The sequence below is a fragment of the Lissotriton helveticus genome, chromosome 5_1, assembly GCF_964261635.1.
Source record: "Lissotriton helveticus chromosome 5_1, aLisHel1.1, whole genome shotgun sequence".
Classification (NCBI taxonomy): Eukaryota; Metazoa; Chordata; class Amphibia; order Caudata; family Salamandridae; genus Lissotriton; species Lissotriton helveticus.
This window is the reverse complement of record NC_136065.1, coordinates 1477038743-1477064683: the sequence shown is the minus strand read 5'-3', so window position 1 is coordinate 1477064683 and position 25941 is coordinate 1477038743.

The window sequence follows — 25941 nt, the reverse complement described above, 5'->3', positions numbered from 1 at the left end:
GAGTGCAGAGTGCATAGGGAGTGCAGAGTGCATAGGGAGTGCATAGTGCAGAGTGCATAGGGAGTGCAGAGTGCATAGGGAGTGCAGAGTTCAGAGTGCATAGGGAGTGCAGAGTGCATAGGGAGTGCAGAGTGCATAAGGAGTGCAGAGTGCAGAGTGCATAGGGAGTGCAGAGTGCATAGGGAGTGCATAGTGTAGAGTGCATAGGGAGTGCATAGTGCAGAGTGCATAGGGAGTGCATAGTGCAGAGTGCATAGGGAGTGCAGAGTGCATAGGGAGTGCAGAGTGCAGAGTGCATAGGGAGTGCAGAGTGCATAGGGAGTGCAGAGTGCATAGGGAGTGCAGAGTGCGGAGTGCATAGGGAGTGCAGAGTGCATAGGGAGTGCAGAGTGCATAGGGAGTGCAGAGTGCATAGGAAGTGCAGAGTGCATAGGGAGTGCAGAGTGCATAGGGAGTGAAGAGTGCATAGGGAGTGCAGAGTGCATAGGGAGTGCAGAGTGCAGAGTGCATAGGGAGCGCAGAGTGCAGAGTGCATAGGGAGTGCAGAGTGCATAGGGAGTGCAGAGTGCATAGGGGGTGCATAGTGCAGAGTGCATAGGGAGTGCATAGTGCATAGGGAGTGCACAGTGCATAGGGAGTGAAGAGTGCAGAGTGCATAGGGAGTGCAGAGTGCATAGGGAGTGCAGAGTGCATAGGGAGTGCATAGTGCAGAGTGCATAGGGAGTGCAGAGTGCATAGGGAGTGCAGAGTGCATAGGGAGTGCATAGTGCAGAGTGCATAGGGAGTGCAGAGTGCATAGGGAGTGCAGAGTGCATAGGGAGTGCAGAGTGAAGAGTGCATAGGGAGTGCAGAGTGCAGAGTGCATAGGGAGTGCAGAGTGCATAGAGAGTGCAGAGTGCATAGGGAGTGCATAGTGCAGAGTGCATAGGGAGTGCATAGTGCAGAGGGCATAGGGAGTGCATAGTGCAGAGTGCATAGGGAGTGCAGAGTGCATAGAGAGTAAAGAGTGCAGAGTGCATAGGGAGTGCAGAGTGCATAGGGAGTGCAGAGTGCGGAGTGCATAGGGAGTGCAGAGTGCATAGGGAGTGCAGAGTGCATAGGGAGTGCAGAGTGCATTGGAAGTGCAGAGTGCAGAGTGCATAGGGAGTGCATAATGCAGAGTGCATAGGGAGTGCAGAGTGCATAGAGAGTGAAGAGTACAGAGTGCATAGGGTGTGCAGAGTGCATAGGGAGTGCAGAGTGCAGAGTGTATAGGGAGTGCAGAGTGCATAGGGAGTGCAGAGTGCATTGGGAGTGCAGAGTGCATAGGGAGTGCAGAGTGCATAGGGAGTACAGAGTGCATAGGGAGTGCATAGTGCAGAGTGCATAGGGAGTGCAGAGTGCATAGAGAGTGAAGAGTACAGAGTGCATAGGGAGTGCAGAGTGCAGAGTGCATAGGGAGTGCAGAGTGCATAGGGAGTGCAGAGTGCATAGGGAGTGCAGAGTGCATAGGGAGTGCATAGTGCATAGGAAGTGCAGACTGCATAGGGAGTGCAGAGTGCAGAGTGCATTGGGAGTGCAGAGTGCATAGGGAGCGCAGAGTGCAGAGTGCATAGGGAGCGCAGAGTGCAGAGTGCATAGGGAGAGAAGAGTGCATAGGGAGTGCAGAGTGCATAGGGAGTGCATAGTGCAGAGTGCATAGGGAGTGCAGAGTGCATAGGAAGTGCATAGTGCATAGGGAGTGCACAGTGCATAGGGAGTGAAGAGTGCAGAGTGCATAGGGAGTGAAGAGTGCAGAGTGCATAGGGAGTGCAGAGTGAATAGGGAGTGCAGAGTGCATAGGGAGTGCAGAGTGCATAGGGAGTGCAGAATGCATAGGGAGTGCAGAGTGCATAGGGATTGAAGAGTGCACAGTGCATAGGGAGTGAAGAGCGACAGTGCATAGGGAGTGCAGAGTGCACAGTGCATAGGGAGTGCAGAGTGCAGAGTGCATAGGGAGTGCAGAGTGCATAGGGAGTGCAGAGTGCATAGGGAGTGCAGAGTGCAGAGTGCATAGGGAGTGCAGAGTGCATAGGGAGTGCAGAGTGCATAGGGAGTGCATAGGGAGTGCAGAGTGCATAGGGAGTGAATAGGGAGCGCAGATTGCAGAGTGCATAGGAAATGCAGAGTGTATAGGGAGTGCAGAGTGCATAGGGAGTGCAGAGTGCATAGGGAGTGCAGAGTGCATAGGGAGTGCATAGTGCATAGGACGTGCACAGTGCATAGGGAGTGAAGAGTGCACAGTGCATAGGGAGTGAAGAGTGCACAGTACATAGAGAGTGCACAGTGCACAGTGCATAGGGAGTGCAGAGTGCAGAGTGCATAGGGAGTGCAGAGTGCATAGGGAGTGCAGAGTGCATAGGGAGTGCAGAGTGAAGAGTGCACAGGGAGTGCAGAGTGCATAGGGAGCGCAGAGTGCAAAGTTCATAGGGAGTGCAGAGTGCATAGGGAGTGCAGAGTGCATAGGGAGTGCAGAGTGCATAGGGAGTGCAGAGTGCATAGGGAGTGCAGAGTGCAGAGTGCATAGGGAGTGCTGAGTGCATAGGGAGTGCAGAGTGCATAGTGAGTGCAGAGTGACAGTGAGTGCAGCGGGACAGTGAGTGCAGCGTGACAGTGAGTGCAGAGTGACAGTGAGTGCAGAGTGACAGTGAGTGCAGAGTGACAGTGAGTGCAGAGTGACAGTGAGTGCAGAGTGACAGTGAGTGCTGAGTGACAGTGAGTGTAGAGTGAGTGCAGAGTGACAGTGAGTGCAGAGTGACAGTGAGTGCAGAGTGACAGTGAGTGTAGAGTGACAGTGAGTGACAGTGAGTGACAGTGAGTCACACACCACTAGCCATCAGTGCACGCATCAATTGTTAACGCATCCACAATTAACTATTGTAGCAATCGAAGTATGGTACACTTTACTTTTAAACATATTCATCTAAAGCACAGCATGCCACCATTGGTAAAATTACAATCCAACCCACATAATTCCACTACACACCACATGCACACACTCCATAACACATGGCGAAAAGACATTGCCATTTACAATGCCATTAGCTCAAACTCAAATAAATCCGAGCCCGATTGCATTTCTAATGCTTGTTTATGCATGATGCTAAAGATTAGGAGCCAATGATAGCACTTTTTTTTCTAAGAAGGTCAACTTTAAAGCACTTGTGATGGATCGAGAGCTGTGCTAATCCCTTAAGGATTTTGTTCCTCCTCAACTGGACCTGATCAACTAATTTTAATGCAAGTTGTGATATAAATAGTAAAGCATATTAGGCTTTGCAATGAAAACCAGAAAAACAACTAAAATAAAACCATTGAAGATTTATTAAAGGTTTATATCATTACAGAAAGCATATACATCAATCAGTCACTTAAATAATAGCAAGAAGGTCAAAATAAAATACAAAGAATAGAATAGAACAAAATATAGTTCAGCTCAAGTAACCTCTTAAATGCTTGGCCTCCCCCCCCCCCAAGTACTGTGCTGTTTCTTTGGGATATTTGGGGGTAGTTCGTGCTTAGGCCTCCATAACGTTTTGTACACCTAAGGTATTCATGCCAAACTAGCGTCCTTTTTTTTCTAAACATCCGAGAAAATAGGCAAAATGTAGCTAGATATTTAGGAAAAATAACAAAAAAAGTGCTCCGGATGAAAATGCCTGTTTTTTTTTAATAAAGAATGGCATGAATCAATGTGAATGGTTTGCTGTGCTAAAGTCAACTACTTCCCAGCTTTCAGGAACATGTAGAACTGAACCAAAAAAGCCTAATTGTTTACTACAGTTTTTACATTTTTCACAGAGTTAGCCAATTTTTCCTTTTTTCTGTCCTTTCAACCTACTTCCAGTTTGTGGTGGAAATTCTGGAGTCACATATGTAGATCCCTCAAGATTTTCCCAAAGAAACACATTTTTTGAAACAAAGAAATATTGAAAACGAGTAGGAAAATACTGCCATTGGTGACAACGTTTTTATCTGTAACTTTTTGTCACAATGGTCAATTTACCAAAGCAATATACGATTACGTTTCCAAGACCCTTCTTCTTGCATGGATATATAGGGTTTATTATGTACAGAATACCCCAGCACTCCACTGTAACTATTTAGGTCAATATTTGTTATACATTTACTGTGCATTGATCCATATTGGGGCCTTATGGACAATCCATAGCAATTGTGTTCTGTACTTCCGACTTTGGGGTTTCTTGAGGAGAGAATACCTATACTGCCTTTCTTCTCGATCAAGATAGACGATCACATTTGACCACTAAAAACCAAACCGACAATATCAATGACCAAAAAGTTATAGTTGTGACGAACGAAGAACAATACATGCCAAGTTATTACATTCTGATTTTCGGGGAACCTAGAAGCCTTGAGAAAGTCACACGACGTGACGAAACACGTGTCGGCTTTTAAATATGGAGATGATCTATATTTTGCTTGGTATTAAAATACCTTTTTTTGTGAGAACCTAAATTGTTGGCTGTTTATGACATTTGGATCAATGCACAGTAAATGTCCTTTGTATAACAAATATTGACCTAAATAGTTACAGTGGAGTGCTGGGATATTCTGTACATAAAAAGTGTGTTACATAGGGAATGTCTTTGGCATACCTTATGTTATTGTGCACCTAGGCAGTAGGGTGCGTATATATCCAGAGAGGCACTAACTCCAAATGATATTCTAAAAATTGCAGGTACTCTTGAATCCCCTAAATGTGTGTTCTTATCTGACTGTACATCTATATGAGGTGCACCTCCGTTACATTACAACCAGTGAAAATGTACTAGATATATAGGGTTTGTAGGTTCTCAAGAACCTGAGATACCAGAGCCAACAACTGAGCTGCAGTGTACTGTGGTTTTTCATTGTGTACCGAGTATAGACCAATTCTAATGGTAAAAAATGGGTATCAAGGAAACCTATGTTTTTTCTAAAATGGGCACATGATATGTAGTTTAGGAGTAGTGATTATTTGTACATCTCTGAATTTGTGGCTATCCATACTCTAGGTGTGATTCAGAAGGCGTTTTTCAAAATGTCTTTTGTCTTACACACAGGCTTACATTTGGAAAGCACAAATCTAGGAAAATCCAATCGGTAATAGCAATTGTTCTACTATTCCACGTTCCCACATGTCTTCCGATAAAAATGATTCCTTGCTTGTGAAGGGTAGGCCTCCTATCTGTGAGAGGAAACTGAACAAAATGCAACGTGGATGCATCACACTTTTTCACTGAAAAATGTTCCAGTTTTTTGCAATGTCAGTAGCTATGCATTTTAGACCCTTGCAACCCCTGCACTTAGGGACACCTATCAATCAGTTCAGTTCATTATGTCTTTATTTCGAAGTAAAATTCATAAAAGACAGCATACAATACATAAAAATATGTTAAAAAAACTACAGACATCTCATATAATATATAAAAAGTTGTAACCATACAATATGTGCTGCATGTCATAACAGTTAATTAGGCTTCATGTTGTAACAGTTGATTGATAGGAATTCAGTTTCTTGATACGGATCAACCACGCCCAACCCAGGAATTTAGCCACACAGATCACAAAAAGTTCGGATCTAATATTACGAAACTTCAGCAGAGCTTCAAGATATCCCCCACAATCCAAGCTTCTACATAAAGGTTTCAACCATTTGAGTCGTGGGGCTCGATAAGCTGGGCAGGCGAAAAACAAATGGCCAATACTTTCTACATGATACGGACACCAGGGGCATTTGTTACTTACATTCTTTGCCCACTTTGTAGTAAAAGAATTAATGGGGAGTGCGCCTACACGAAACTGATGATACAGTTTCCGATCCTGGGTTTTGCATATCAGGTCCCAATAGGGCTCAAGGGAGGGTGTCAATTTGTGTATTAAAAAAAGCCCCGTTAGGTTCGTGTCTGAAGAATGGATAACCACAGTAGATTTTATCAAGGCCCAGAATAGATCTTTAAAATCTTGTTTTGAGGGGAATCTGGAACACCCGGGATTTAGCCACAGCTCAGGAAGGCCCATTGCATACAAAACATGTTTGACTTCCCTGAGCCAGGGGATTCTGTGGGCACCCCACAAAGATTTAACCTCATTCAACTCACGGGCAAAGAGGCTAAGCTCTGGAGTCGTCCATAACCGTCGCCACAGTGCCACTAAACAAAACTGTGCCATCTGATCTAAAGGTCTGCATCCTAGGTCTAATAACAAGGGTTTAATGGGAGTGGGTTGGGGAAGCCCCACCAAGTTCCTCAGAAACCTATTTTGGGCTGTAGTCAAACCTGACAAATCCTTGTAGCCCCATATGTCTGCTCCGTAGAGGGTCGCTGCATTAACCTTGGCCTCATATATCTTTAATGCTGGAGTAATACGTTTGGTCAAGGATTTCTTCTGTTCAAGCAATAGGCAACCCGTGAGGCGAACAAATTTTAGATTTAGTGCCTCCAACTGGGGTTTCCAGCTGAGTTTGTAATCAAGGGTCACACCCAAATACGTCATAACCTTGACCTGATCAATTGGAACACCATTCAGACTAACAGAGCTTTTGACTGGGGTTTTATTACTAAAGACCATGAATTTAGTTTTGTCTACGTTGATCTGCAAGTCATTTTTCTTACAGAACTCTGCTAACCTGTTCAGGGCTGCCTGCAACCCGCTCCGAGTTTTAGAAAGGAGCAGGGTGTCGTTGGCAAAGATTAGCATTGGATACTTTGCCCGGGCCAGAGATGGTGCATCAGTCTGCGTGTTGGTGAAATATTCGACAACCTGGTTTATGAAGAGGAGAAACAGGGTAGGAGCCAACACGCAACCCTGGCGCACCCCTCGTTGGACCGGGAAGCTGTTTGTCATCTGACCCTGCTTGCCCCACCTCACTCGGGCGAAATTATCCTCATGCAATCTCATGACTAATTCCAGGAGATCGACAGGAAAGCCCATGCGTCTTAATGCATCCCAAAGTTTCACCCTTGGAACTAGATCAAAAGCCGACTTAAGATCTACGAATGCGGCATAGATAACCCCTCCACCCAAGAAGACCACCTTCCAATAAAGCATGGTGAGTCTGAACACCTGGTCTATAGTACTGGTGCCCAATCTAAACCCAGCCTGCATGGGGGAAAGTATATTATTCTGTTCTATCCATCCCTGGATTCTTACAAGAACCATTCTTGATACTATTTTTTTAAGTGAATCGATCAAGCTTATGGGGCGATAGTTGTTTGGCAATGATCGATCCCCTTTTTTATAAATTGGCAAGATCTCAGCCCCTTTCCAGGATTGTGGAATCCTTGCCCCTGCGAGATAACATTTGCCAATAGGGTGATGTATGGGACCCAGATCAAGGTTTGATTTAAAAAGATCTGCAGGGATGGCATCTAGGCCCGGGGCTTTTCCTGACTGGACGGAGCCGAGAGCATGCGCCGTGTCTAGGGCGGAAAAAATAAGTGGGGCCCCGGGGTTAGTGGGCTGGACCCCCAGTACAGGCTTAATTACCAGTTTGGACTCGGCGCTCGTATCTTTAAATTGGGCTGTAAAGAATTCCACCCAGTCAAGAGCAGAGACGTGGTTGACCGGTATTTGAGAGTCCGGATCCCTACCCCACCTAATAATCTCCCAAAATTTCACTTGGTTTGATGACTTGCACCCCATAAGTAGATCAGCCCAATAAGAGTCATCCCAGTCCCTCTTGGCTATCCAAAGAGCCTGCTTATAGAACTGTCTAGCATTCTTGATGTCATGGGAGAGCCTCTATTTAACAGCTGCTATTAATTTGCTGTGGGCTTCCCTTCAGCTCTTATTATACCATCTTTTGTGGGCTTTGACTACCTTATTTTTTGATGGCTTGGTGAGCAGGCTTTTAAGTTCCGTCGGCCTCACTGAGGGGGGATAAGTCTATCATCTTACCCCTTGTTTCTAAGACCAGCTCCTCTGGGTCACCCAAGACCCTGGGCCATTTGACCCGTCTTCTGTTGTTACACAATATTATGTCGGACGTTGGGCAAGTTGTTACCATAGGACCGGTGCACAGTCCGGGAACCTTAAGACCCAGGGAGAGGGGATTGTGGTCACTCTCTGGTCTAGGCTCTACCTCCATATCTATTTCATGTGACCAGAATTCTATTTTGACCAGTATATAATCGATACGACTCTCACTGGTCCCATTATCAAAAGTTGGTTTCCCGGATTTATCAGACAGAGTACGGCCGTTCACTGCCCGAAGCCCCCACTCCAGACAAAGTCCCAACCAGTGGAGGGCCGCCTCAGTTCCCCTAACACCCTTGCTTATGGTTAACGGGGGGATATTCCAAGCAGTATCTTCATCAATTCCCACATCTTCAGCCAAACTAAGGATGGGTTCATAAGAACAATTCAGGTCGCCTGCTACTAGAGTAAAACGGTCACCACTGTACTTCTTCAGGAGGCTATCTAGTTTGTTCAGGACCGGTTGCTTATGACCACCCTGACAGCCTCGGGCGTAGATGTTAATTAAGAGAATATCCGTATTGTTACCCTTTCTCAGGCTGATACATAGAAGATCAGCATTCTCAACTAAGATTTCCTTACCTTGGAATCCCAGGGTGTTTCTGATCCACATCACAAGACCGCCAGAGGCCCTGCCCTTAGGGCCCTGTATAGCGGGCTTATAATAATTTAGGTAGCCTGCTCTAAATAGAGGACCAATTGCCCAGGTTTCCTGAAAAACGACGATATCATACATGTCGATAAAATCGGCCCAATCATCGTTATCCAGGCGACCCCTTAGCCCTGCAATGTTCCAGGAAGCCACCCTGATTGTTCCTGCTAAACTACCAGCTGTAATAGTCTCCGATAAGCCCAAGTCAGCCGCCCTGATCTCAGTAGCTCTAATAACGTGACCAGGGACTGGGCTTGGGCCGTCGGAGAAAGCAGAACTGTCTACTCGAGCTACTAAGGGGGTAGGGGGGGGGAGTCACCTGAATGGGATTAGGTTCGATGGTATGCACTGAAGCATCAATCCCCCCAAGTCAATCGACCTCATCCAGACAACCAAACATATTAGAAGTAGGAGCCCCTTCCCACCAGGTGTTTTGACCTAGCCAGTCATCCCTTCGTCCATTTCGTCTGATGTTTTGGACAATTGACCAGTTCCCCTCAATGTCCACATTCTGCCGTGGGGGGTAAAAAAATTTAAGGGGTCTGACAACAATAGTTGAATTGTCTCTTTGTGTATTCCAGGAACAGAGATGTTGGGCTGTGTGGGGATCCGCAAAGGAGACTACTATGCAGTCACCAGCAATAGACTTACGTGTGGAACCTACCCATGGTACCCTAGGAACCATTAGTATCTTGCTTCTTAGATGGTTTGGGAGCTGTCTATTTGCATTAAGCCAGTGAATGACCTTGTTTTTTAGCGACCAATGGGTCTCTTGAGTTTGTAGATCCGGGGCAGGGACGCCAGCTAATACAATGACATATGGCCTAGCTTCTGGTGGTAGATCGATAAAACCCCCACGAAAATTCGGGCGGCTAGGTTGCTGGGGAGGTATACACGTGTTCGCTGGCTGATAAGGCTGTTGGGGTACAGCTTGAGTCCTCTGATTGGATGATACTATGCCTTGCAGGGGGCGGGCGATTGGGGCTGCAGTTCGTGGGATGGTGGCTGTGGGATTACAAACTTTTGTCCGAGGTTTAGGTATGGGTTTAGGTTTCGGGGAGGGCAGGGCCGGGGGTTCTAGCACAGGGGCCTGTGGGGTGCAATCATCGCCCTTGGTAATCTTGTCTTCCATTTGTTTTAGACTAAGACTAGCTAGAGTGACTATAGTCTTGTCCATTTCTAATAAGCTGTTTTCAATACGAGAAAGTCTAAGTTCCAATGGAGTTAGGAGCTGTTTTAAGGTAACCCAGACAATTTTAAGAAATTCTTCATCACCCCCCAGATCCTTCCCAGGGTTGCTCAACCTACCCTCAGTAGACCTCTTAGCGATGTTAGCAAGGGGATCCCCCGTTGTTAGGTCTAACACAGCGCTGGTTAAGCCAGAACCAAATTCCTCTCCCAGTAAACAAGTATTAACTTCAGGGACCTCTTTGCCTACCCCATTTGAGACCAGAGGTCGACGATTATTAAAGAATTGCGACCTCGCAATTTTGGCCTTTTTACGTGCATAGACTGATCTGGCAAGGCATTTCCTTTTGTATGTGACATCTTTTTGTTTTATACTTGCTGCCTGCTTTGGCTGCTCAAATTTGTTGGTAAAGGCCATGCCTGACCCAGGGACGTAAGGCACCAACACTTGAGTGGGCTTTGGTGGTGACAATGGTGGAATAAGGGGGGGCTCAGGTGATGGTATGGATGGGACATAATGAATATCCGCCTGTGTTAACAATGATCGAGGGCCAGACAGGCGCTCCGGGGTTAGGGCAGAGGCAATTTCCCCTAAGGATGATTTTTTTGAGGATACTAGGTTCTGGGAAAGTCTTCGCGCTGCTTCTAGTTCCAAGGACACTCTATGTTGCATTTTGCCGATTTCCTCATCAATGGCCAGATTGGTCTTGGTAAGGAAATCATCAAGAGTCCCACTGGGCTTGTTCGTCCCCCTTGCAGTTTTGCTACGACTACCCCGTGTGCACATGATAATTAGGAAGGATGAACAAAATAACAGGCAAACAATAAGGCAACAAAAAGAAAAAAAAAAGCAAGGGGGGTGGCCCAGGTCAGGCCTCTCAGTCCTCGAACGGCCTCAAACGGCCCGCTCTTAGCCTGGTCTTCGCCCCGAGCTGCGTCCCGCGCTGCGGGAGAATGGGACGTAGATGTAGTGGGCGTTATGGGCGGTGGGCGGGCCAACAGGGAGAACGGACCGGAAGCTCTCACTCGGTCACGCAGGGACTCCTGGGTAATAGAGTCCCTGCAACGCTCGCAGCCCCGCTGCAGCCCTCAGCCCGATTTCTGCGCTCCTCGACTCCCGGCAAGGTCCAGTGTCCAGCCCCACTCACAAGCCGGCGATGCGGCACCCGCGGAGCGGGTGCGGCAAGGTTCGTGGGCAGGTCAAGGAATAGGCACAGAGAGATTCAGTATGCCTCCAGGTAAAGGCTCCCGCCAAGTACGTTCAGAGTCGTCCCACAGTAACAACAAGGGCAAGGGTTTTTAAAAGGCCTCCTAGTGGGCGGTGGGCGGGCCAACAGGGAGAGCGGACCGGAAGCTCTCACTCGGTCACGCAGGGACTCCTGGGTAATGGAGTCCCTGCAACGCTCGCAGCCCCGCTGCAGCCCTCAGCCCGATTTCTGCGCTCCTCGACTCCCGGCAAGGTCCAGCGTCCAGCCCCACTCACAGGCCGGCGATGCGGCACCCGCGGAGCGGGTGCGGCGAGGTCCGTGGGCAGGTCAAGGAATAGGCACAGAGAGATTCAGTATGCCTCCAGGTAAAGGCTCCCGCCAAGTACGTTCAGAGTCGTCCCACAGTAACAAAAAGGGCAAGGGTTTTTAAAAGGCCTCCTAGTGGGCAGTGGGCGGGCCAACAGGGAGAGCGGACTGGAAGCTCTCACTCGGTCACGCAGGGACTCCTGGGTAATGGAGTCCCTGCAACGCTCGCAGCCCCGCTGCAGCCCTCAGCCCGATTTCTGCGCTCCTCGACTCCCGGCAAGGTCCAGTGTCCAGCCCCACTCACAGGCCGGCGATGCGGCACCCGCGGAGCGGGTGCGGCGAGGTCCGTGGGCAGGTCAAGGAATAGGCACAGAGAGATTCAGTATGCCTCCAGGTAAAGGCTCCCGCCAAGTACGTTCAGAGTCGTCCCACAGTAACAACAAGGGCAAGGGTTTTTAAAAGGCCTCCTAGTGGGCGGTGGGCGGGCCAACAGGGAGAGCGGACCGGAAGCTCTCACTCGGTCAAGCAGGGACTCCTGGGTAATGGAGTCCCTGCAACGCTCGCAGCCCTGCTGCAGCCCTCAGCCCGATTTCTGCGCTCCTCGACTCCCGGCAAGGTCCAGTGTCCAGCCCCACTCACAGGCCGGCGATGCGGCACCCGCGGAGCGGGTGCGGCGAGGTCTGTGGGCAGGTCAAGGAATAGGCACAGAGAGATTCAGTATGCCTCCAGGTAAAGGCTCCCGCCAAGTACGTTCAGAGTCGTCCTTCTTCTAGGCATTTCCAAATTTTAATCCAAACGAAATAATTTCCTGCTTTTGAAAAGAATTCCTGATGGGCTAGAAGTATTCCTGTGGCTCTCCGGTCTTTGTTCTACTGATCCCGCTGTCACCAACACCTATCAATCAAACCTGTATATTTGTAACATTTTTTAAACTAAACACCTATAGAAATCTAGGTTTTTACAGCCAGAATCTCTTGCATTCCCCAATTTCTGTGATGGGAAGTTCTGGAATCTGCAGGGAGCCACAAACTTCCTTCCACCAAGCATTGCCCCAAGTCTCCCGATTCAAATGCTACCTCACGTGTTTAGTAGTCCTAGTGCCCGTAGCAGGGAAGGGCCCAAAAGCAGCATAAACACCTAACATTTTTCCACTGAAACCGGACATTTTTTTGCCATGAGGGTAGCTGTGGATTTTGGGGCATAGTTCAGCCAGCATTTAGCGAAACCTAGCAAACCTCCAAATGTTTTTAAGCTAAACACATAGAGGAATCTAATGTCTCGTGATCTGTGTGGGTGATCTCCAATCTAATGTGGCGTGACCTGTGTGGGTCATATCCAGAGTTTTTACCCAGAAACCCTAGGACTCCTCAAACTTTGAGTATAAAAACCCATTTCCTTGCTGGAAAGTTCTGGAATATCTGGTGGGTAACACACTTCCTTCCATCTAGCATTTCCTAAAGTCTCTCAATAAAGATGCTAGCTCACTTGTGTGGGTAGGCTTAGTACCCGTGACTGGAAAAGTCCCCTTTTTTTCAATGTGGGTATCTGTGGATTTTTGGTCCTTGCTCAGTCAGCACCTAGGGAAACCTAACAAACCGGCACATTTTTAAACCTAGCCTTCGGGGGAGTCCAGGAGTGCATGATGTGCATTGCTTTCACTAGGTAATTTCACGTAGAAACCCTTGCAATCATCAAACTATGGTAAGAAACATATATTTTCCTCATCTCTCTGTGACAGAAACTTATGGAATCTGTGAGGAGCCACATCACATTTTTTCACTGAAAACTGACACTTTTTTGCAATGTGGTAAGCTTTGGATGTTGGGTCCTAGTTCAGCTGGCATTAAGAGAAAACTAGCAAATTTGCACATTTTTGCAACAAGACACCCAGGGTGGGGTGACTTGTGTGGCTCTCCCCACATTTTCTGTACACAGAATCCCTTGCAAACCATAAATCTTGACCCCCAAAAAAACACAATTCCCACACATCTCTGTGATAGAAGGTTCTGGGGTGTGTGGGGAGCCATAAATCCCTACCACCTAACATTCTCCCAGTCTGTGTAGACCCAAACACAACATAGATGCATTACATTTTTGTAGTGAGAATGGTCCCTTTTTATTGTAGGTAGATATGATTTTTGGGCCCTAGCTCAACTGACACCTAGGGATACCTAGCAAACCTTCACATTTTATGAAACTAGACAACCAGGGGAATAAAAGGGTGTATGACTTACTTGCCTCTCACTAGGTCATTTTACCCAGAAGCCCTTGCAAACCTCAAACTTTGGTAAGAAACACACATTTTTCTCACACTTCTGTGATGGAAAATTTTGGAATCTGCGGAGAGCCACAAATTTCCTACTACCCTGAAATCCTACACATCTCTCAATAGAAATGGTACCCCACTTGTGTAGATGAGCCAAGAGACCACATAAAAGGCCATAAAAGCGCTATGTGAAGAGATGAGCAACAGGTGTAGCTGCAGTATTTGGGGCTGTGCTCTGGCTGCACCCATGCAAACCTATGATCTACAGACATTTTTTGAAAACTAGGCAACAAGGAGAATTTAGGGTTGTGTGCCTTGTGTTGGTTGGTTGTCAATTTGTGGATCTAACAGTTTACAGAAATTTCCAACACAAGATGCCCTCACATATTCCATCACTCATGACCTTTGCTTTTTTCAGTGAATGTTTGAAGTTTTTTTAAATTCTGTCTCCTCACTGTAGCATCGATGTAACACTTGGTTATTCTTGTGAATGTTTTAGTTTTTTTATTGTATTTCATACATTTTATATTCCAGTATCCTTTCGTTTTTCAAGCAAATTAATCAACATTTTTAATTGCTTATTCATAATGTAACAGCTCTATAACTATTGCTTTCAGAGTGAATGTAGAAGGTTTTTCTACATTTTATATATATTTCTATATTAGAGGTGTATACAATGGATCACTGAATTAAAGGCATATTTGTGTTACTCCTTCTCATTTCTTTTACTTTACGCATAATCTTTTCCTACAATTTTTTTGTTCACAGCGACGTTGTTGCTGTGGTTGCGAAAGTTGGTGCAACATTCGTGCGTTTTTATAAAACTGAAAAACACATATATACAAGTTTTGTACAGAAGGTTTGACACTAGGGTGTTACCGTTAAATTTGTTTGTTATATATTTATTTTAACAAAACTAACTATGATTTGGATTTCTTGTATTCACAGGGACATCTGGCGTCACGATTACTTTGGTATCCACGAAAGGCACATGCTTTTAAAGATGTATAAAATAGTTATATAGTGATATTATAGTATATGTTGTGGATTATCGGTTTACTGGGATAAGGGTTCAACTTTTAGTTTTGGTCTCTTTTGGACAAAACCAGTCTAAGTGCGACTGTGAATGAGTGTATGAGTTTCTGAATGGGTGTATCAGTTGGCGCATAACTGTCTGTGAGTGACTGTGTGCATCTAAGTCAAATTCAGGGTGTGTGTGAATATATATTTGTTTTTTATTTTCACCAATATTTGTGATGTCACCACGGCGTTACACAGGGGGGCCGTGCTGATAGTCGTGATGTCACCGCAAATGTCGCGCATGGTCAAATAAACCATTTTGGAAACAACTTGTGTCATTAACACCCTCATTTTCAAGCATGGGGTCAGAGTACCTCTACCTTGACCCCTTATATCACCTTTCACACAACTTTTCAGCCCCGGAACCGGTCCCGATCCATAAAATGGCAGCTACAGCTATCTCTTCAGGTTGCGGCCAGCCAATCACACCATTCCTGTTGGCTCGCATCGGTGCGGTAATTCGCGGTGTCTACGCAAAAAATCCTCGTCCACAGATATAGCTAACTTTTTCCTCTTAAATTTCTCAACAACTACTGAATGGATTTACACCACATAACAAAAAGCAAAATCTGCCTATCCAAATATACCTTTCTGCCAAATTTGGTGTCATTCCGTTCAGCAGTTTGGGCTGTAGTTGTATTGAAAGGTCCTATGGGAATTAACATTAAAAATGCAGTTTTTTGATGTCCCCCTTTTTCTCGCCCCCCCATCCCCCACTCCCCCACTTGGCAGATCACCCCAAAACTTTCCCAGCACAACAAGAATCACAGCACTCTTACTCTTTTTTTGGATAATTTCATGAAGTTTTGTCAAATGGCACCAAAGATATAGGCAAGTAAAAAAAACGCTTTTCCTATGGAAACTAGGTCCTAACTAGAACTACCTACTGGTGACCACCTGTAGGTAATATATATATTACCTACTGGCGGTCGCCAGTAGGTAGTTCTAGTTAGGACCTAGTTTCCATAGGAAATCCACAACATTCTATTTGGAATAACTTTGGCGCCAGTGGACGAATCTTCATGAATTTCTCCAAGAAAATGGCCTGCTCGGTTCCGCTCCTTCCCTGAAAGTTTGGGGGTGATTCGTCAAGTGGGGGGCGAGAAAAAAGGGGGGTCCCAAAACGTGTTTTCCCCATGCAATTTTCCATACGGACCTTTAGCCAGGGCTACAGCCCGAACGGCTGAACGGAATTACACGAAATTTGGCAGAGAGGTAGAGTTCTGTTCGCAGATTGTGGTTTTTGTTAAATTGTGTAAATCCGTTCAGTAGTTTCTGAGAAAATTGCAAGTAAAATCATAGCGATATCTAGAGTCGGAGTTCAGTACGCGTAGTGAAATCTGTTCAATTACGAACGCGAGCTGCATGCTGATTGGCTGTGAACTGTCTGTCAACACTCGAAACCAGGAAGTGTTGGCGGCCATCTTGTGCCTCGCTAGAACCGAGTCACAAGAAAACAGTAAAACAAAGTTGAGAAATAAGTGAAGGGGGTAGGGTAGAGATATTCTGGCCCTCTAGGCTTGCTCAGGGGGTCGTACATGGATTTTTAGACTCTATTGTTTATTTTATTTTTTTAAGTAAAATCGCGCCGTACGCGTATGTAAATACCTACAATTAAGAGCAGGAGCTGCATGCTGATTGGCTGTCAATACTCCAAACCAGGAAGTGTTGGCAGCCATGTTGTTTGTCGGGAGAGCAGAGTCACAAGAAAACAGTAAAACAAAGTTGAGAAATAAGGAAAGGGGGCAGGGTACAAACATTCTGAGCCTATAGTCTTGGTCAGGGGGTGGTACATGGATCTTTAGGGTCAATTTTTATTTTAAAAAAAAATAAAATATGGCGGGGTACTCGTGCAGTACTTGTACGTGGTGGAAAAGGTGAAAAAAATAGTAGAAGTCAGTTTTATTCATTAGGTCCCGGGGGGGTAAATTACGGGGGCAATATTTCTGCATAATGGGGGCTTGTAAGGTGCCCCGAGCACTGGGGAACAGCACTCCTCTGGTTTTATTTTGAAGTATGTGGGGGGGGTTACGGTCCTACTCCCCGCAGTCTCGGGGAGCGGCACCCCTCGGGTCTTTTTAAAAAAAAAAAATGTTTTGAGCTCTCTCTCTCTGTCCCTGTACATGTCACGGGGAACACCACCTTTCTGGGGCAGTGATATGTAAAATGACCTTCCAGCTCCGGGTATCTGCATTGGCTGGAGTTTTTTATTAATGTTGGGAGGGTGGGCTTGATAATACGTCCTTGTTAATTCCCATAGAAGCCTATGTTCTGGTGCTAACATGGGGTTCTATGGGAAATAACAAGGCCGTATTATCAAGCTCATTATCGCCATTTTATCGGCAGTTTCTTGCCAATAAAACGGCGATAATTTTAACACCGGTCCTTGATAATATGCACCTAAGTTTACTGGTCAATACAAAGAGCAATGGGCCATATTATCAACAAAAGGAGATACATTATCATCGCTTTGATTGGCAGGAAACTGCCGATAAAGCAGAGATAATGGGCTTGATAATATGTACTTGTGAATAACCATAACAGCCTAGGTTAGGATCAGAACCTGGGCTGCTATGGGAAGTTACACGGGCCTATTATCAAGCACATTATCGCCGCTATATCGGCAGTTTCCTGTCGATAAAAGCGGCGATAATGTATCGCCTTTTGTATGTAAAGCTTTCCTTTTTGTTGGTGTAGGAGTTGTATTCTCTTCGCATGCTCAACGTCGTTTCGAAGTTCACGTTTTTTTCTTCAAGTTCAACAAGCAAACCTTTCTTTATATCAGTTAGTAAATCTGTCGCTTTCTTTTCCCAGTTCGTGTGATTCATCCGGTGCTGTACTTTTGTACAGTATTAATAGTTAAGATTATGTATTCCGTCCACCGCCATTTTAGTAGTTTCTCACCGTTGTATTTATTATATCAGTTACTTAGAACTCAGTAGTTTTCAATCCTAGTCTTGAATATCTTACTATAGTATTTCAACATTATTTTTATTGTGGATCGTTATACCCCTCCCACACAAAATAAAAGAAGTATGTAGCTTTTTTAATTAACTTTAATTAAACAATAAATATAAACTAAACTCAATTATAACTATATTAGAACTGGCAAAATAACTTAAACAATGTTATAAAGAAATTGTGAAATGGATTCCAAAAGGTGTCCGATTGGTAATCTGCAAAAGAAAACAGAAAATTAGAGTTTAGAATTATGTAGATGTAAGTAAATGAGCTGAAGCATTACAAGTTGTGGTAACTCTACAGTTTTACGTGTGCAGTGTGACTCGTATATTCCTGTTCTGTTATAGTGCCGCGTTCAAGTGGTGTCTATATGGAAGTGCCTATTGCGTTACTGACGCCCGTTATGGCGACTTATTTCTAATGCATTCCTATGAAGGATTTGTAGATCTAGGCCTCTGTGCTTACCGTTGTATAAACCTTGCGGCCAAACACTGCAGCCACTGGGATGGACAACTTCAGGTGGGCTGATCTTCTACACGTCTAAGTAGACAGCAGTGTCTAAGTTTAAGAGAGATAGAGAAATGATGTCACAGAGAGTGAGAGAGTGAGAAACATTAAACTGTGTCGCAGAGTCTGGAGTTGAGATTTTCTGTTGAACCAGACATAGATTTACTAGCTCCTTGCATCACTTTACCCATGTTAAAAGTGACACAAAAGTGGCGTAATAAGGTTGATGATCTGTTTGTCAGACTGTTGTAACCTATCTGTTGTCACTGCTCGGAGGTAATTATAGATTTTACAGAGAAGCTGCTGTACACTACGCACTCTGGGCCATAATATCAAGCCTGGGCGACAAAAATTATTGCCACTTTATCGGCAGGAAAGAGTCGCTAAAGTGGCGATAATGGGTTTGATAATATGCTCTATAGAATTCCAATCGAAGTTCATGTCAGATGTCCTTCACATCTAACATGAGCTTTGATTGGAATTCCATAGAGCATATTATCAAACCTATTATGGCCACTTTAGCGGCAGTTTGCTGCCGATAAAGTGGCGATAATTTTGTCGCCAAGGGTTGATAATATGGCCCTCTCTCGTTTCACAAATAAAGCTAACACTACAGTTTTATGAGTGCAGTGTACCTGGTACATTTTACTTGTTATAGTGCCGCGTTCAAGTGGTGTCTATATGGAAGTGCCTACTGCGTTACTGACGCCCGTTATGCCGAATTATTTCTAATGCATTCCTATGAAGGATTTGTAGATCTAGGCCTCTGTGCTTACCGTTGTGTAAACTTTGCGCCAAACACATTAGGAAGTGGAGTTGACAACTTAAGTTGAGCAGATCTTCTACACGTCCAAGCAGACAGCAGTGTCTAAGTTTAAGAGAGAAAGAGAAATGATGCCACAGAGAGTGGGAGAGAGAGAGAAAACAACATTAAAACTGTGTCGCAGAGTCTGGAGTTGAGATTTTTTGTTGAACCAGACGTAGATTTACTAGCTCCTTGCATCACTTTACCCATGTTAAAAGTGACTCAAAAGAGGCGTAACAAGGTTGTGGATCTGTTTGTCAGACTGTTGTAACCTATCTGTTGTCACTGCTCGGAGGTAATTATAGATTTTACAAAGAAGCTGCTGTACACTACGCACTCTGGGCCATAATATCAAGCCTGGGCGACAAAATTATTGCCACTTTATCAGCAGGAAAGTGTCGCTAAAGTGGCGATAATGGGTTTGATAATGTGCTCTATGGAATTCCAATCGAAGCTCATGTCAGATGTCCTTCACATCTAACATGAGCATCGATTGGAATTCCATAGAGCATATGTTCAAACCTATTATGGCCACTTTAGTGCAGTTTGCTGCCGATAAAGTGGCGATAATTTTGTCTCCAAGGGTTGATGTTATGACCCTTTCTCGTTTCACAAATAAAGCTAACAGTACAGTTTTACGAGTGCAGTGTACCTGGTATATTTCAGTTGTTATAGTGCCGCGTTCAAGTGGTGTCTATATGGAAGTGCCTACTGCGTTACTAACACCGGAGTTCACCATTCGATTGAAGTCTGCCTGTACGTCAAAGTATATTCAATAGGTTGCAGAGAATTCCATTGCTCTTGCTCAATAGGCCGTGGTTGCTTCTGAACGATGTTTGGTGAGGGAAACAAAAGGACATTTTGATTAGTCATCGTAAACTGAGTTGTGTAACTACTATCAAAAGTGAATTTAATGTGGGTTCTTAATATTCCGTAGTTAAGACTGTTGCTGCTCCAGCAAACAAAGGAAGATCAATAAGTTAATAGAGGCCTGGGATGGCCTTGTGACGCAGAAAAGAAAATAGTATCATGGACGCACAATTAATAATAATAGAGGCCTAAGCACGTGGCGTAGTACAGACATACGACACAGAAATTTATGCACGCACAATTTTTAAGATTAGAGGTGTATAGGACCTCGTGACTTATAAAGAAATATTTCAATTATGTAAGTACAATTTAAAACCATTGAAGGATAGAAAAAATAGTATTATGTATATACAATTTACAGTGGAGGCTGATGTTGTGACGTCTTCTCTTACCTTTGCTTCTGTCGTCTTTTGTCGTGTTGAAAGGCTGTAGTTTTGCTGAGTCTGGGGTGTTTTCGACAGTCTGTCTGTCATCGTAGCATGCAAAAGAGAGCATGCTCACGTCAGTGCCCGCATTATATGGGAACCGCGGGGGCTGATCACACCAAGGCCAGGACCGTCATTGGTAGCATTTTTGCGGTATGCAAGAATGATGGCCCTGGGGGACATGCCAATGGGTAATGTATTGGTTTCCAGGCTAAATGATAGCAAGCATGCTAGGTGGTGGCATGTGGGTAGTGTGGGCGGGCGTGCACCGCGCATGTGCAAGTATGAGTGTGTGCACTAACCATTAACAACAGAGAGAGATGGGGCGGTGTTATAATGTACGCAGAGGCAGGGCCAGAATTGGATCTGCAATGAGTCAGCACTTCTAATCATTGTCCTTAGCGCGCCCTGAGGTCTGCTTTGTCACTGAGAGGGTGATCGCACCATAGTTTGTACTGCTTATCATACTTAGTGTGTACCCGTGCATACGGTACGAATATGCTTTGCCGTTATACGTCCCCATAAAGCTTTGGTGTGACGTCATGTACGGTGTTCTGTACGCGAAAGGGGGCATTGTTTCTACTTGGTTTAAAACATGTATGTATTTAATCTAGATACTATGGGCAGACATTTGGGATAACTAAGATTTTTTTAAAATACTTTTAATAATCCTATATTACTTTTAAAAAGAATTACACAAATCGCGGTAGAACATCGTGCGTACGCAAAGCCATGTGACTTTAAAAGTAGAGATTTGATTGGTTCGTAACTTTTCCTATTGCGAGTGTTGAAAGTTAAATCCCATTATAATTATAGTTATAGTGATGTCATCAGTGATGTCATGAGTGATGTCACTGACCATGTCATGAGTGATGTTATATGTGATGTCATCAGCAGTGCATTGCGGGCGCGCAAGTTATAGTTAGCTGAGCTAACTATAACGGAGGAATTTCAAAGGTTTTGTATGAGAGAAATGTTCAGCTAACTATAACGTGTGAAAACTAGGGTTTTTTCAATTAATTTGCATGGTTTTTTAAATGCTAATTCCTAACTAAAACGTATGTGAAACCTATGGTTTTTTCAATGAATATATATATATATATATATATATATATATATATATATATATATATTACCTACTGGCGGTCGCCAGTAGGTATATATAGTTAGGATTTTTTCTCTATGGGTTTTTTGAAAATTCTATGTCTAATAACTTTGGCGTTTGTGGACGGAATTGGCTGAAATTTTCAGGAAAATGGCACATTTTGTTTCTGAGAAGCCCTTGAAAATTCGGGGGGGGTTCGTCCAGTGGGGGCCGAGAAAAAAGGGGGGTCCCAAAACGTGTTTTTAACATTGAGTTTTCCATAGGGCGGTTGGCCTCACTTTTAGCCCGAACGGCTGAATGGATTTGCACGAAACTTGGCAAAATTGTAGGGACTGGTAGCCCGATGTGCCTTTTGTAGGTCTCAATATATGTGCTCCAGTGGATTTTGAGAAATTAACGTTTAAAAAAAGATATATATCTGTAAGCGCGGACCAGGCAGCGCTCTGGTTCGCGGACTTTTCGCGCAACGGAGCTTTGTGAAGCGAAGCTGATTGGTTCTCCGGCGTCTGTCAACATTCCAAACAGTCCGTAGCGGCCGCCATCTTGTCTCTCGGTAGGATCGAGAGACAAGAGGAGGTCAAAACAAAGGGGGAAATAACTATAAGGGGGCATAGTAGATCCTCCCTGACCCCCTAGGTTTGATGTGGAGGTTTTAAAAGGGCCCCGCGGGGCAAAAAAAAATAATAAAAATAATAATTGAACGGCTGAATGGATTTGCACGAAACTTGGCAAAATATTAGGGACTGGTAGCCCGATGTGCCTTTGCTAGGTCTCAATATATGTGCTCCAGTGGATTTTGAGAAATTAACGTTCAAAAAAAGATATATATCTGTAACAGCGCTCCGCTTCGCGTAACGGAGGTTTGCGAAGCTGATTGGTCATTCTGTCACTGGGCTATAGTTGGGCTACATCTGGCTGATATTTGGGCTACATTTGTTTTTTTGTGTGTCTGGCGGCCATCTTTGGGCTACATTGGGCTACATTGGGCTTCATTGGGCTACATTCGGCTAATTAGCAAATAGCTCATCGCAAACTAGGAATGGTAAAGAATCGCTATTTATTCCTTAAAGTTCGCTATTTAGGAAATGCAAATAACTTTGATGATACATATGGCGGTTCATCTCTAACAAGATAAGAAGCATAGGGATACATTTATGATGACTGGCGCATCACCAGGGATGTGTTAGTCATTCTGTGCCGCTGTTCCGTCACCTATGGTGTGCTGCATTTACAATGCGGCGCATCATGGGGCAAAAACAGCACAGATGCGTGATGTATCTGTGCCGTAAAGGTGGCGCATTGCTGGAGTTGTATCGCAAGTGTGATGAAGCTCCAGCAAGGGTCGGGGGTGCCCCTGTCGCAGGGTTTCTGTTCTCACACAGAACTGTGGACAGAGGATTGGAACCTCGGCGAATGCATTGCTGGAGTTGTATCGCAAGTGTGATGAAGCTCCAGCAAGGGTCGGGGGTGCCCCTGTCGCAGGGTTTCTGTTCTCACACAGAACTGTGGACAGAGGATTGGAACCTCGGCGAATTAGGGTGTCCCAAAACTCACGTTAGTAATCAAAAACTATTTAGCAAGCTAGGTACAGTGTCACATTGGATATAACAAACTCTCAATGTTTAGACAATCCAGAATATGAACTTATAGTACCTCAGGATACGTGGAACTCATGAACAGTCGGTCGTTATAGATTTCTTAGAAACCAGAACATGGAGTTAAGAAGAACAGATGTGTATTTGAAATGTTTATTTACTAATGCCGTCTTCTCAGGCGTAGTACCTTAGATAATAAAAGTACACATATTATCAGTAGCAAAATTACCAGCATAGTTACTAGTACATAAAAAGTGAATGGTGATAGTATGTTAACATGCTGTAAATGAATAAGAGTTAGCAACACTTATAAGCAGCCGCGGGCCGTGGAGGGAGTTACGGTGAGGCAGGGAGGCGGGGAGGGGGAGAAGCAGGGTGGAGAATACAAGTACACATATTATCAGTAGCAAAATTACCAGCATAGTTACTAGTACATAAAAAGCGAATGGTGACAGTATGTTAACATGCTGTAAATGAATAAGAGTTAGCAACACTTATAAGCAGCCGCGGGCCGTGGAGGGAGTTACGGTGGGGCAGGGAGGCGGGGAGGGGGAGGGGCAAGGTAGAGAGGGCTCCACCCTGCTTCTCCCCCTCCCCGCCTCCCTGCCCCATCGTAACTCCCTCCACGGCCCGCGGCTGCTTATATCTCACCCTCCCTAATACACATATTATATTATTTGCTAAGAAGGTCTCTTTGTGTTGGTTTAGGGCGTGCCCATACTTTAGTGTCTTAGATTTGAAGGAATCACATCAGCATACACCAGCTCTCTCTTCATGTGAACCGCATCAACTGTTGTGTATGTGTGTTCGGCAAAGCAATATAAAACCCGCCTCATGCCCAGAATTGGCAGAAGTTGCACTTATGTTATGAGTATGAAGTCGTGGAGATCAGACCTCATAACAATTCTGTATCGTGTTGTTCTTGAAACTTTAGCACTCGCTGTACAGATATAGTTTAACAAGTAAAGCAGATAGTAGACCAATAACATATTATTCTCATGTAAACCACGATGAACTACTAGGTGGAAAGCTAAAGCAACAACTAAGTGTCGTGTGCAGAAGTTGCAAAAAAGGAAAAATGGCGTTTAAACCGGTAATGAGCCCATGCTAACTTAACACGGTGTAAAGATATCCAGGACCTAGATGACACCTCCTCATGATCCGGAAACGAACTGAATAAGATAATAGAAGTGCCATCTCATGAGAGCAGATTGCAAGTTTATATGTGGACGGTCCGCAAGGTAAAGCATTAAAAACTAGGAAAATTCAATGCTAAAGAAAAATAAAACAGCCAAGTACTTTATCGAGTCTTAAGCCAATAGGCAAGGTAAATAATAAAAACTTGACAAATAAGTCAATGAATTGTCAATGAAATGCTAGTACTCAGCATATCAAACATGAAAAAGGTCTATGACATAACTGTGTATGCAAAATAAGCTGCAACAGCCTCCAATAGGAAGTCACCGTCTTCATCCGAAAACAGTTCAGCCATCCAATTTAAAAGCGGAAAAGAACATACGTGCTCTCCCAGCACCGGATCCTCTATCACCATCAGAGGACAGCTCGGTGGGTTTTCAAGAAAGCTCTCTTCCAAGAAAGACTGTGCTGCCGCCAGTAAATTCCAGGGACCAAGTAGTCCATGCATCAATGCCACAGCCATAATCCTTTCGCCAGGACAAACCAACTCGTGAGTAATGATAGGAGTCATCAGCTGATTAAAGTCGACGTCAGGAGAAACCGGTCCGCAGAGACACAAATCAATGGCCCAATCGAAATCACAGGTCAGGCAGTGAAATACAGGCTGGACACAGGTGAAGTAGGAGAACCGAAAAGATAATCCATATGCCGTGCTTAATATCGCCAACGGCATTGTGCCATAATATTCTAGCATGCGATTGCGGAACAGTGTCAGCAGCTGCAGGGTCGGAGGTTGCATAGGAGGGACATCCATATTTAAAAATGTAAAAAAGCACAAGAGCGTCCGCTGGTAATGCAAGTAAAAATGCCAATCCACGAACCAGAGTGCAGAAAATACAATGAAAAGAAGCAGGGATGACTCCAAAGATTTTCTCAAATGAAGTCACGAGACCACTGGTAACAACTTTAAAAAAGTGTGCCAGGGATTTTGTGGAGGATGCGTTAAAGATAGTCGGAAACATGTTGCTGAAATTGAAAGGCAAACCTGTGTACGGGTGTTCGCTATGTGAAGTACGAAAGTTTCACGGGCCGAACTCAAGGCCACCTCTCTCTGAGACAAAAGAGCTCTTATTCTTGCCATGCCGTTGAAACGTGTCCCAAGGTTGGTATTTGTGGCCAGATTGAAAACTCCCTATGTTCATGTGTGGGAGGAAATAGAACATTTCTGCAGCAAATAACCCGTTCACTTACTGTTACGATAAAAGGAATACTTTTAATTAACTCAGAACAATCTTCATTATTGAGCATCAAATAACTACCATTTTCCAACAACTTGAACGTGGGGATGATAGCAGGAACTGGCGTGCCTTGCAACACGCAAGCCATATTTGGTCGGTGTTTGTTGCATGAATCGTGTAACTGTATGTGCCTACACATTAGTGAATGATCTGGCGTCTCAGTGCATTCCTCTCCATTCAGATAAACTTCTTGATCATCTTTGAAACATCTGTATGTGTATGGAAGCGACCAGACCTCATGAAGAAAAGCACTACCTAAAGGTTCATAACGACCTATTGGTATATATTTCATACAATTTGAAAACTTATATAAAGCAAAAGGCAGCGTTATTAAACCGTGGATAAGGCATGTTGCCAAAAAACCCGCAATCCTCTGCTGATGATGTCACTGAGCATGTCATGAATGATGTAATATGTGACATCATCAGCAGTGGATTATGGGTAATGGTATCTCTAGTTTACTCCCCTATAGCTGTCTTTCTTTTAACATAAGTGTGTGTTTCCTTCCCTTATACTTACTGTTTTTGGTTCGCTTCCAGT